This window comes from Gekko japonicus, unplaced genomic scaffold (genome assembly GCF_001447785.1).
Source record: "Gekko japonicus isolate JY-2015 unplaced genomic scaffold, Gekko_japonicus_V1.1 scaffold210, whole genome shotgun sequence".
NCBI classification, from domain to species: Eukaryota; Metazoa; Chordata; class Lepidosauria; order Squamata; family Gekkonidae; genus Gekko; species Gekko japonicus.
Window position 1 is genome coordinate 733,807 of NW_015168658.1, and position 7,223 is coordinate 741,029.

Below are 7,223 nucleotides of genomic sequence, written 5' to 3' on the forward strand. Positions count from 1 at the left end.
GCGCTTCAGATATTGGAAGACTGCAATCGTGTCCCCTCTAAGCCTTCACTTTCACAGGCTAAACAGACCCAGCTCTTTCAGCCTTTCCTCATAAGACTTTATCTCAGAAAACTGTGCTTCTCTGTCTGTTTTGGACAGCACACCATAAAGAAAGAGAAAATGTGCACGCCAGGTGCCGTGGAGTCGCATCTGTCTTACGGTGCCCCCTAGGAATGAATGTCCTCCAAAACGTCCTGGTGTTGACTGCCTGGCTCAGGTGTTGCAAACACAGGGCCTTTGTGGCTTCCCTGATTGAGTCTGTCCATCTCCTGTTGGGTCTTCCTCTTTGCCTGCCGCCTTCAGCTTTTCCCAGCACTCTTGTCTTCTCCAGGGAGTCGTGTGTTCTCATAATGCAACCAAAGTACAATAGCCTCACTTGCGTCATTTCAGCTTCTAGGGACCATTCTGGCTTGATTCGATCAAGTACCCACTGATTTGTATTTTTTGGTGGTCTACAGGATCCGTAAAACTCTCCTCCTAAACCACACTTTAAAGCACTCAAATGAACAGGGGGTGGTCCTGTTGGGGCTTGATTTTGGCCATCAGGGTAGATGGCCAAATGGCAGGCAACCCTGGAGTTCCATACCTAAAATCCCACAGGTCGAAGAAGAAGAGGAGGAGGAGGAGGAAGAGGAGGAGTTGGTTTTATATTCCACCCTTCACTACCCGAAGGAGTCTCAGAGGATCTTATAATCTCCTTTCCCTTCCTCTCCCCACCACAGACACCCTGTGAGGTAGGTGAGTCTGAGAGAGCTCTTTTCAGGGGTCATTTCCTGCAGGGGCGCACAGGAGCGGAGCTCCGGCAGTAAAGAGCCCAGGGGGCGGGCACATGTAACAAGCCCCACCCCCTCCTCCCAGCAGCCCTCAGTCAGAGCAAGAAGCAGCCAGATAAGTTGCAGAACCCCCCCCCCCCGGCCCAAAACAGTCCAGTGGCACCTTTAAGACCAAGTTTTATTCAGGTACAAGCTCTCCCTCCTCTGCGAGGACAGATCTGCACGTTCCCCCCCACACACACACACACAGTAGCTAGCAATCCAAAACAGTCCAGTGGAGCCTGAGCGGTGGGTGTTGCCTTCTGACACACTTCTGGTGAGGCCAGGGGGTGTGGCACATGCAAATAAGTTATGCTAATGAGTTATGCTAATGAGCTCCTGCACCTCTTTTTCTACGAAATGACCCCTGGCTTGAAGACTGCTCCTGAGAGAGAACAGCTCTGAGAGAGCTGTGACTGACCCCCGGTCAGACTAGCAGCTGCACGTGGAGGAGTGGGGAATCAAACCCGGCTCTCCCTGATTAGAGTCCGCCACTCTTAACCACGACACCAGACTGATTCTCTTTGGCCCTCAAAGTAGCAGTGGAGATAGATTTGCTAACTCAGGGCTGGAAAACTCCTTGAGGTTTTGTGGGTGGAGCCTGAGGAGAGCGGGGTTTGGGAATGGGAGGGGCCTCAGTGGGGTACGATGCCACAGAGCCCACCCTCCAAAGCAGCCATTTCCTCCAGGGGAACTGCTCTTGGTCATCTGGAGACCAACCGTGATCGCAGACGTTCTCTGAGTGCTGCCTGGAGATCAGACAGACTAGGGTTGCCAGGTCCCCCCTGGCCACTGACGGGGGATGGGGTGGAAGGGTTGCCAGATCCAGGTTGGGAAACTCCTGGAGATTTGGTGATGGAGCCTGGGGAGGACAGGTACCCCAGCGGGGCACAATGCAACTGGTAAAGCTGCCTTATCCTGAAATCAGACCCTGGGTCCATCAAAGTCAGCACTGCCTATTCAGACTGGCAGCGGCTCTCCAGGATCCTGGGCACAGAGGTCTTTCACATCACCTCCTGCCTGGTCCTTTTAACTGGAGATGCCAGAGATTGAACCTGGGACCTTCTGCATACCAGGCAGAGGCTCTTCCACTGAGCCACAGCCCCTCCAGGTGTCTCAGGCAGAGGTCTTTCCCATCACCTACTGCCTGGTCCTTTTAACTGGAGATGCCGGGGATTGAACCTGGGACCTCCTGCATGCCAGGCAGAGGCTCCGCCACTGAGCCACAGCCCCTCTTCACAGCTCTCCAGGGTCTCAGGTTAGAGGTCTTTCACACCTGGTCACGCCTGGTCGTTTCACGCCTGGTCGTTTTAACTGGAAATGCCGGGGATTGAACCTGAGACCTTCTGCACTCCAGGCAGAGGCTCTTCCACTGAGCCACAGCCCCTCTTTACAGCTCTCCAGGGTCTCAGGTTAGAGGTCTTTCACACCTGGTCACGCCTGGTCGTTTCACACCTGGTCGTTTTAACTGGAGATGCCGGGGATTGAACCTGGGACCTCCTGCATGCCAAGCAGAGGCTCTTCCACTGAGCCATGGCCCCTCTCTACAGCTCTCCAGGGTCTCAGGTTAGAGGTCTTTCACACCTGGTCACGCCTGGTCGTTTCACGCCTGGTAGATGCCGGGGATTGAACCTGGGACCTTCTGCATGCCAGGCAGAGGCTCTTCCACTGAGCCACAGCCCCTCTTTACAGCTCTCCAGGGTCTCAGGTTAGACGTCTTTTACACCACCCACTGCCTGGTCCTTTCAGGTGGAGATGCTGGGGATTGAACCTGGGACCTTTTGCATGCCAAACAGAGGCTCTACCACTGAGCCATGCCCCCTACACAGCTCTCCAGGGTCTCAGGCTGAGGTCTTTCCCATCATTTCCTGCCTTGTCCTTTTCTAACTGGAGATGCCGGGGATTGAACCTGGGACCTTCTGCATGCCCAGCAGAGGCTCTACCACTGAGCCATGCCCCCTACACAGCTCTCCAGGGTCTCTGGTTAGAGGTCTTTCACACCACCTACTGCCTGGTCCTTTCAGGTGGAGATGCCGGGGATTGAACCTGAGACCTTCTGCATGCCAAGCAGAGGCTCTACCACTGAGCCACGGCCACTCCCCTAGACCAGGGGTGTCGAACTCATTTTTATGGAGGGCCGGATTTGACATCAATTGGACTTTGCTGGGCTGGGCCACATGTGTCATAAAATGTAACGCCAGGTAGCGGAGATATAAACTTCATAAAGGACACAAACACAAAGGTTTTTTTTTTACTTAAAATAAAAACATGCCTCAAACATGAGCACTCTTTCAATATTTTGTTTATTTTAACAGTCTCTGATAACTGACACCTCTTGCTCTGAATCACTGCATCAAAATGTCTGTGTTGTAGCAGTCTGGGAGGGGGAGGACCCTCAGTCCAGGGCAGGGAGCAGAAGCTTGCCTATCTATCTCTCCTGAGTGATTGAGAGAGTTTAGGAAAGCAGCAGCAGCAGAACTGGAGGAAGAAGCAGGAGGCAGCCAGTCCCTTGAGGGCCTGATAGAAGCCCTCCGGAGGCCTGATCTGGCCCCCGGGCTGCATGTTTGACACCCCAGCCTTAAACCATACAGTCCACCCTCCAAAGCACCCATTTCCTCCAGGGGAACTGATCTCTGATGCCTGGAGATCCGCTATCATTCCAGGAGCTCTCCAGTCCCCACCTGGAGGTTGGCATCCCTAAACAGTGAGGGCACTTTGAGTCAGGGCCATGGTGTGTCAGATGGCCAGGTTAACTCCTCCCCCTTGCACTCTTTTCAGGGTTTAAAACTATAACCCCCCAGGCTGTTTAAAGCCCCGGTTTTTCCACTGGGGATCGATTTGCTCGCTTAAAACGCTTCTGTGCCCTTTGCCCACAGACGCTCGGGGGCAATTCACAATAAGAGAAGCCAGGCAGCCGCGAAGACCAAATTGAAAGCACAGCGGTGGGCAGGAATAAAGACAAGGAGGAGAAAAGCCGCTCAAGTGGCGTGAATTCCCATAAACACACAGAAACCGGCGAACCCGCCATCAGTGCTTCCTCTAAGCTGAGTTAGTGTGAGCTAGCTCACAGTTTTTTAGCCTCCGGCTCATGCAGGGGGCAGGGCTTGTTGCATGTGCCCGCCCCCTGGGTTCCAAAAATCATGGGATAGAAGGACAAGTCCTTTTATGGATCAAAAACTGGTTAATTAATAGAAAACAGAGAGTGAGTATAAATGGGCAATTTTCTCAGTGGAGGGTGGTAAGCAGTGGGGTACCGCAGGGATCAGTACTTGGTCCACTGCTTTTTAACTTGTTCATTAATGATTTGGAGATGGGAGTAAGCAGTGAAGTGGCTAAATTTGCGGCTGATACAAAGTTGTTCAGGGTGGTGAAAACCAGTGAGGATTGTGAGGCACTCCAAAGGGATCTGTCAAGGATGGGCGAGTGGGCGTCAACATGGCAAATGGGGTTCAGTGTGGCCAAGTGCAAGGTGATGCACATTGGAGCCAAAAATCCTAAATGTAAATACACATATATAAATCAATGGTGAGACCTCATTTGGAATACTGTGTGCAGTTCTGGTCACCACACCTTAAAAAGGATATTATAGCTTTGGAAAAAGTGCAGAAAAGGGCAACTCGAATGATAAAAGGGTTGGAACACTCTCCCTGTGAGGAAAGGTTAAAGCGCTTAGGGCTCTTTAGCTTGGAGAAAAGACGACTGAGGGGTGACATGATTGAGGTTTATAAGATTATGCATGGGAAAGAGCAGGTAGAGAAAGAGGTACTTTTCTCCCTTTCTCACAATACAAGAACTCGTGGGCACTCCATGAAACTGCAGAGCGGTCGGGTTAGAACGGATAAAAGGAAGTACTTCTTCACCCAAAGAGTGATTAACACATGGAATTCACTGCCACAGGAAGTGGTGGCGGCTACAAGCATGGACGGCTTCAAAAGGGAATTAAATAAGCATATGGAGCAGAGGTCCATCAGTGGCTATTAGCCACAAGGTATAGATAGGGCCTCTGGGGCAAGTGATGCTCTGTCTTCTTGGTGCTTGGGGGGGGTCAACAGTGGGAGGGCTTCTAATGTCCTGGCCCCACTGCTGGACCTCCTGATGGCACTGGTATTTCTGGCCACTGTGTGACACAGAGTGTTGGACTGGATGGGCCTTTGGCCTGATCCAACATTGGCGTCTCTTATGTTCTTATGTTCTTATGTACTGCCGGAGCTCCGCTCCTGTGTGCTCCCGCAGGAAATGACCCCTGTTTGTCAGAGATGCTTTAAGCTGGTCCTGCATTGGGTTGGACTAGATGGTCTGTGTTCAGAGGTGGTTTGCCATTGCCTGCCTCTGTGTAGCAACCGCTGGTCTCCCATCCAAGTTCTAACCAGGGCCGACCCTGCTTAGCTTCTGAGATCTGACGAGTCTGGGCTATTCAGGTCAGGAACATAACAGAAAAATAACATAAAACACACGCAAACCAAACGTGTCTTGGCCATGGTTTAAATCTGTGTGATACGCACCATATAACGTTTTGTTAAAATGATGGCATGCCTGAGCAAAACACTGAGCCTCATGAAAATAGAAAGGGGGAAAGGGACAAGAAAACAAGAGGTTTAGATTAATGATTGGTTCAGATTAATTTAGATCAATTAAAAGCAAAATATATCTCTTACGGTTAATATCTAAATATATTCCAATGACTCCCACCTACCAGATGTAACAACTTTTACATGGACCAAGGATCTCTCTCTGTTGTTGTTTAGGACCATCGGAGATAATTTTCCATATGGTAGTCATTAGTGGTCCAAATTTCTAGACTATTTTGAGAAAAATACCATCCATTAATTTAAAAAGTATTAAAAGCCTGATTAAAATATTTTTAGCCATAGAATATGGAAAATTTTGCTCTATAAGTCTTGCCAGGGTAAAGCATTGTCCAATTAATGAAATTAATGGATACTATTTTACTATCTCCCTGGTAAACTGAGGCAGACAACGCTATCCATGGAAGCGGGGGTGAGTTGTCTGATGGGGACAGGTGTTGGTCATGCCTGGGTTGAACCTCGGTGAAGTTGCCAGCTCTGGGTTAGGAAATACGTGGAGATTTGGTGGTGGATCCTGAGGAGGGCGGGGTTTGGGGAGGGAAGGTGCTTGGGGGGTGGGCAGCAGTGGGAGGGCTTCTAGTGTCCTGGCCCCACTGATGGGCCTCCTGATGGTACCTGGTATTTTTGGCCACTGTGTGACAGAGTGTCAGACTGGATGGGCCATTGGCCTGATCCAACATGGGCTTCTCTCTTATGTTCTTATGTCTGGGGCAAGGGATGCGCTGTCTTCTTGGTGCTGGGGGGTGGGCAACAGTGGGAGGGCTTCTAGTGTCCTGGCCCCACTGGTGGACCTTCTGGGGGCACCTGGTATTTTTGGCCACTGTGTGACCAAGTGTTGGACTGGAGGGGCCATTGGCCTGATCCAACATTGGCTTCTCTTATATTCTTATATCTGGGGCAAGTGATGCTCTGTCTTCTTGTTGCTTGGGGGGGGCAAGAGTGGGAGGGCTTCTGGTGTCCTGGCCCCACTGATGGACCTCCTGATTGCACCTGGTATTTTTGGCCACTGTGTGACACAGAGTGTTGGATTGGATGGGCCACTGGCCTGATCCAACATGGGCTTCTCTTATGTTCTTATGTCTGGGGCAAGTGATGCTCTGTCTTCTTGGTGCTTGGGGGGGGCAACAGTGGGAGGGCTTCTGGTGTCCTGGCCCCACTGCTGGACCTACTGATGGCACCTGGTGTTTTTGGCTACTGTGTGACAGAGTGTTGAACTAGTTGGGTCATTGGCCTGATCCAACATTGGCTTCTATTATATTCTTATAGGAACTCTCAGTCTGGGGCAAGGGATGCTCTGCCTTCTTGGTGCTTGGGGGGGGGGCAACAGTGGGAGGGCTTCTGGTGTCCTGGCCCCACTGGTGGACCTCCTGATGGCACCTGGTATTTTTGGCCACTGTGTGACACAAGAGTGTTGGAGTGGATGGGCCATTGGCCTGATCCAACATGGGCTTCTCTTATGTTCTTACTAGTATTGAAGCACATTGTAAAATCAATACAACGAGCTCTAGAAACATCTCAACCTTGCCCTCCTCTTTTACTGCCTTGTCCTCCATGGCGCTGGCCCCCAGCCGCACACAGCCCACCCAGCCACCTGCACCCGCCCGCGGCTGACAACGACCACTGTGGTGCCACCATGGTCGGCCTTGGCCTATTCACTGTCCGCCCGCCAGAGCATCCAGGCTGTCCATTGACCCCAAGCAAGCCCAAGATGCTGCTGGTTCTATGGGCTCACAGCTCACCTGGCTGTGAGCCAAAGAGTGATTAACACTTGGAATTCACTGCCACA

The 7,223-nt window shown here is 51.4% G+C and overlaps 2 non-coding genes across 2 annotated transcripts; both read right to left on the reverse strand.

Moving 5' to 3' along the window:
- Positions 1-1,885: 1,885 nt before the first annotated feature.
- Positions 1,886-1,957, reverse strand: TRNAT-GGU. Its single transcript has one exon. It is a non-coding gene; the product is annotated as a tRNA-Thr (tRNA).
- Positions 1,958-2,166: 209 nt separating this feature from the next.
- TRNAS-GGA lies at positions 2,167-2,238 on the reverse strand. The gene has a single exon. It is a non-coding gene; the product is annotated as a tRNA-Ser (tRNA).
- Between the last annotated feature and the right edge of the window lie 4,985 nt (positions 2,239-7,223).